Genomic DNA, 5,723 nt, shown 5'->3' on the forward strand with positions numbered 1-5,723 from the left:
AATCTTAACTGAATGCTTATAGAACCTGACAAAATGATTCTAAATTTCATATGATAGAAAATATCAATTTTTTTTAAAGATTTTATTTATTTGACAGACCGAGATCACAAGTAGGCAGAGAGGCAGGCAGAGAGAGAGACAGGGGAGGAAGCAGGCTCCCTGCGGAACAGAGAGCCTGACACAGGGCTCCATCCCAGGACTCTGGGAACATGACCTGAGCCGAAGGCAGAGGCTTTAACCCACTGAGCCACCCAGGCACCCCAAGAATATCAAATTTGTAAAAGAGGACATTATAATGTTATTATCACTATAGATCTATCATAATTAAAAATAGTGGTATTGGTGTAAAAATAGATGCATAGACAGATAAACAGACTAGAGGATCCAGAAATCTGTTGCACAAGAATGTGAATATACTTAATACTACTGAATCATACACATTAAAATGATAAATTCTGTTACTCTTTTAACCACCATTTAAAATTAATTAAATAAGGGGTGCCTGGGTGGCTCAGTGGGTTAAACCTCTGCCTTAGGTTCAGGTCATGATCTTAGGGTCCTGGGATCGAACCCCACATAGGGCTCTCTGCTCGGCGGTGGGGAGTCTGCCTCCCCCTTTCTCTCTGCCTGCCTTTCTGCCTACTTGTGATCTCTGTCTGTCAAACAAATAAAATATTTTTTAAAAATTAATTAAATTAGTTTAAAAACATATTTTATTGTACTGATAGGACAGTAGCTTGTGATAATAAAAGGGGTGTTTCAAGATAGTGGTAAGTGGGTAGTACATTTAAGAAACAATGTGGTGGTAATTCCATACCCATATGGAAGAAAATGTTCCCTTATAAATAATTACAAAAACAATACATTTCATGATAAAAATCAGAACTTATAAACTTAGAAAAAATATTACAGAGTGTTTTTATAACATGAAAGTGTTACAAAAGCCAGATAAAAATTGAAATTGTGCACTTGATAAATAAAACATAGGGAACTGTTGCATTATGTTGGAGAGGCATAAAAGTATGTCCAAGCAAAGTGTAAAATTCAGGATCCACAAATAAATCTAATGAAATATTTGCCTTCATAAAACCTGAAATCTTTTGTAGAGAAAAAAGTCTCTGTAAAGTTAAAAGGTAAGTAATAGACTGGTGGGAGATATTTGCAACATAGTTAATCAATAAAGCATTAATATGCAGAATGTATAAAGATCTAAAAAAACAATAAAGAGGAAAACATTTTAATAGAAAAATTTAGACTACGGACATGATTCTCACAGAACCCTGAAACAGCCAATAAGCAAGCATATGAAAAGATGTTAAGTCTCACTCAAAATCAAGATGGGATTGGGAGGGAGACAAACCATAAATGACTCTTAATCTCACAAAACAAACTGGGGGTTGCTGGGGGGAGGTGGGATTGGGAGAGGGGGAGCGGGCTATGGACATTGGGGAGGGGAGGCGAACCATAAGAGACTATGGACTCTGAAAAACAACCTGAGGGTTTTGAAGGGTCAGGGGTGGGAGGTTGGGGGAACAGGTGGTGGGTGATGGGGAGGGCACGTTTTGCATGGAGCACTGGGTGTTGTGCAAAAAGAATGAATACTGTTACGCTGAAAAAAAAAATAAATAAAAAGGGAAAAAAAAAATAAAAAAAAAATAAAAAAAAAAATCAAGAAATAGCAAATTACCACCATAATAAATTTTTTCCCTCATCTATTAGATTGGGATTAATTTAAAATATGAAGAATAATGGGTGTTCTTATTCATCTTTGGTGAAAATCTCAAAGTTTTGGTTTCAGAGAAAAATGGATATATTTGTCAAAATCTAAAATGTGTATGTATTTTGTTCATGAACTTTGCAGTAGGCATCTATCTTAAATATTCCTATATGTGAATAGAGGTAAATATACTGAAATGTTCATTGCAGTATTGTTGATTTAAAGAAAGATCAGAAGTTAAATATTCATCAACAGGGGTTTCACTAAATAAATTGTGCTACCTGCATATGGTGGGATACTATGTTGCCATTAAAAATGATAAGGTTAGATTATATGTACTGACCTTGGAGGATCCCTAAGACATATCATTAAAAAAACAATGCATATAGAATGACCAATTCTGTAACTATGTAATAAAATGATGGAAAGGATGCATCTTGGATCACTTGGATTTTGTCGCAATCCTGGCGTGTAACAAACTCAGTGGGCCTGACCAACAATCTCTTATTATACTCATGAATCTCTGATTTGTGGAGCAACTCTGTCTTAGCCTGTAAGCCATGCTTTGGTATGCACCACCTGTTTCTCCTCCTCTTTGGATCAACAGACTGGTTAGGATATGTACTTCTCATCCTGGTGGCAGAAGCTCAAGAGCCTGAACAGAAACATGCAAGACTTCCTTAATGCCCGGGCATGGAACTGGTGCACCATCACTGTTGCCCACCTTCCCTTGGCCAAAATGAGTCCCAGAGATGAGCCCAAAGTCAAGACACTGCTGGTCTGACATCCCTGCCTATAGGAGTAGAGGACTGGGGCCAATATGTCAATCTACTACATATACTAAAGTGTTAATCCTCAAGACAAGATTTTGAATGATTATTTTACGCATTTATTTGATAAATACTTATTAGCTTCTACTGTGTACCAAGCTCTGTTCTAGGCATTGGGCAATTAACAATGAACAAAAGTCATCACCCTATAAACGCCCTTCCCTCATGGACCTTACATTCTAGTAAAGGAAACACCATAAATGAGGTCAATAAGAAAATATATACTGGATTAGGTAGTGATAAGTTCAAGAGGAAAATAAAACAGAAAAGAGACATAGCATTTGGTCTGCAGGGAGAGGGAATACAAAAATTGAGATCACGTGTTAGGGAAGGTCAATGAGTGAGAAGATGACTTTTAGGTAAAGCTGTGAAGGAAGTGAGGGAAGGACCCATTTGTACATCAGGGGAAAAGTACCTTCCAGGATGGAGGAACAACAAATGCAAAAAAGCCCTGAGGCAAGAGCACAGCCAAAGTGTTCGTGGGAGAGGAGGTGCCGTGGTGCTGCAGCAAATTGAACAAAGGAAAGAGTAGAAGGATTTAGTCAGAGAGGTCACAGAACTCAGTCATGTTCCTGACAAGTGCTTGCCAGGGACTGCAGCCCAGTTCAAAGATGCATACCTGGTAGGCACTTGGACTTTCCTGCTTTGGATTTTCAGGTATTCTCACTAGTTTATTTTCTGTTCCCATGCCCTGCTCCTAAGCAGCTGCTGTTTGGTGACTTTTTTGTGTCCACTGGACTAGGCTTTCCAATGACACTAAATCCCTTAGAACTATTTCCTTGTTTATGTGGGTCTCTTGTCCTAGTTCAGCCACAAAATAGTTTCTTCTTCCTCAGTTAAACAACATGTAACAGATCAAGATCAAGAGCTCTATGGAGTGTGCCCTGACTGGTAGTAAATGGATCAGGGATTCGGGGAAACTGCTCTATGACTAAAAACATTAGAATTTCTCTGATCAGAAAAAAAAAAATAAAAAAAAATTATGATCCAGATGATTCCTGAAAAGCCCAATAAATTATAAGATGGATAGATGGCCTAAGCATTTCTAGCCATGGCTACCATATTCCAGACACCAGAAGTTGCTTTCAGGGATGACAGCGGGATTGAACCCAAATAAGAAAAGCCATTAGATCCAATGGGCACAGAATAGCACCTGTCAGCCCCACACTGCCGAAATGGCCAGACAACAAAAACCCCTGCTTCATGAAGCACATGATATGGGATATATATATATATATATATATATATATATATATATATAAAATTATATATGTGTGTGTTTGTATATATGTCTATAGATATACACACACACATAATAAAAATGGCCCAGATATAACATTTTTCTCACTCTTTTAGTATCAAAAAAGTGGAGGTCAGTAGGAAGGAATTCTCCTAAAAGACAAAATATTTTTCCATTGCATTTAAGTGGTAGTGCATTTCAGCTAATTCCTATAATTACCATTGATGTAGTAGATGGAGAAATCTATTAAGTCCTTGAATTTTAATAACCTTAATGGTACAAGCCACATTAACGATATTAACATTGCTCCTTCTGAATAAGGAAGTTAACCAAGTTTGCCCTTTTGGACCTTACAAAGACCACAAACTGCATCCAGCCAATATTGTTGAGTAAGGATCCTAGAGTTTGGATGTAAGCAGGGTCCCTATACACAGCCACAAACAGGTGGTGGTGTGGTGTGTGGTGTATCCAGCTCTCTGGATACTACCAGGACAGATATTTACTGTCCTGGAATAAGGCTCATGCCATTCAAAGACACTGAGGTGGGGATGAAGTCAAAAGGGCACTCACTAATAAGTACTTATTGATGAGTTTTCATGGTAGTAGAGCTAATAGTTACAGTCAGGAAACCTGCACTGACCAAAATATACTCATTTATCCAGTAAGTAGTGTTTAAACGCTGTATTTTTTTTTACTTAAACAATATAATTCTCCTTTAATAGAAGTGACTTTTTATATAAGAGGTTTGACTTCGAACTGTCTTACTATTCCTCTTTTTGACCTCTAATTTTTTGAATTTCATTTATTTTTTTTCAGTGTTCCAAGATTCATTGTTTATGTACCACACCCAGTGCTCCATGCAATATGTGCCCTCCTTAATACCCACCACCTGTAGTTTTGAAGCTTAAATAATCATTGAACACCACATCAAAAACATCAAAAACTAATCAAAACAAAAACTAATCAACACATCAAAAACTAATGATGTACTATATGTTGGCTAACTGAACATAGTAAAAAAAATCATGAACTCCAATAACAATGAGTGTCCTTCCCCAGAGCTTTCCCACCCCTTTGACTTTTTTAAATTATTTTTTAAAACTTTAGTAGAGTTAATATACAGTTAACTCTCTCTCTCTCTCTCCACACACACACACACACACACACACATCTATATCTACATCTATATCATCTGTATCTTTATCTATATATCTATATACACACACAGCTAGTGTGAGCCCGTTACTAACATCCAATATGGGATTTGAGGATTGATTTGGCTATGCCCTTCACCTTGAATGTAATGCAGAGTGGAAAATGGAATTCCAGTAGTCCACAATGAGCAACGGCATTAGGATTCAGTTGTCACCTGAGGTTGCCGGGGAAGAAATGCCTATTGAAGCAAATGCTTTGGGTGCTGTACTTGACACTCATGGTGGGGACAAAGACCTGCATGGAGGGATGGGAAAACCACATGGTAACTGCGCAGGGAAGCAGCCCCAGACAACATGACTGACTTTAAACCATTGACTCCTGTCATAATCAGAGAATCAGACAGCTTCTGCAGTGACGCTCAAAGCAAAAGAAGACAAAACATCTTTTTTTTTTTTTTTTTATTAGCAGGAAGGCAGATATGACTGTAAAATGGACTTGGAGTTTAATTGAGTGGATTGCACAATCACAATGAAAGTTGAATTCTCAGACTTGTTTATACGTTTGTGTATAGTGAGGCTCTGACTGTGGTACAGATGGCACTTCTGAGACTTGGAATTGGGATATGTGTGTGGAATCAAGGAAAGCTGGGAACTTTGAACTCCCAAGACTCTTTGATCCACCCTTGCTGGAAGAAGAAGCTCACTCACCCTGTATGAAGAGCCTTTCCTTATTTGAAAATCCCTTAATATTTACATGGGGTGATGCTTATGATCCATAAGAA

This window comes from Meles meles, chromosome 6 (genome assembly GCF_922984935.1).
Source record: "Meles meles chromosome 6, mMelMel3.1 paternal haplotype, whole genome shotgun sequence".
Classification (NCBI taxonomy): Eukaryota; Metazoa; Chordata; class Mammalia; order Carnivora; family Mustelidae; genus Meles; species Meles meles.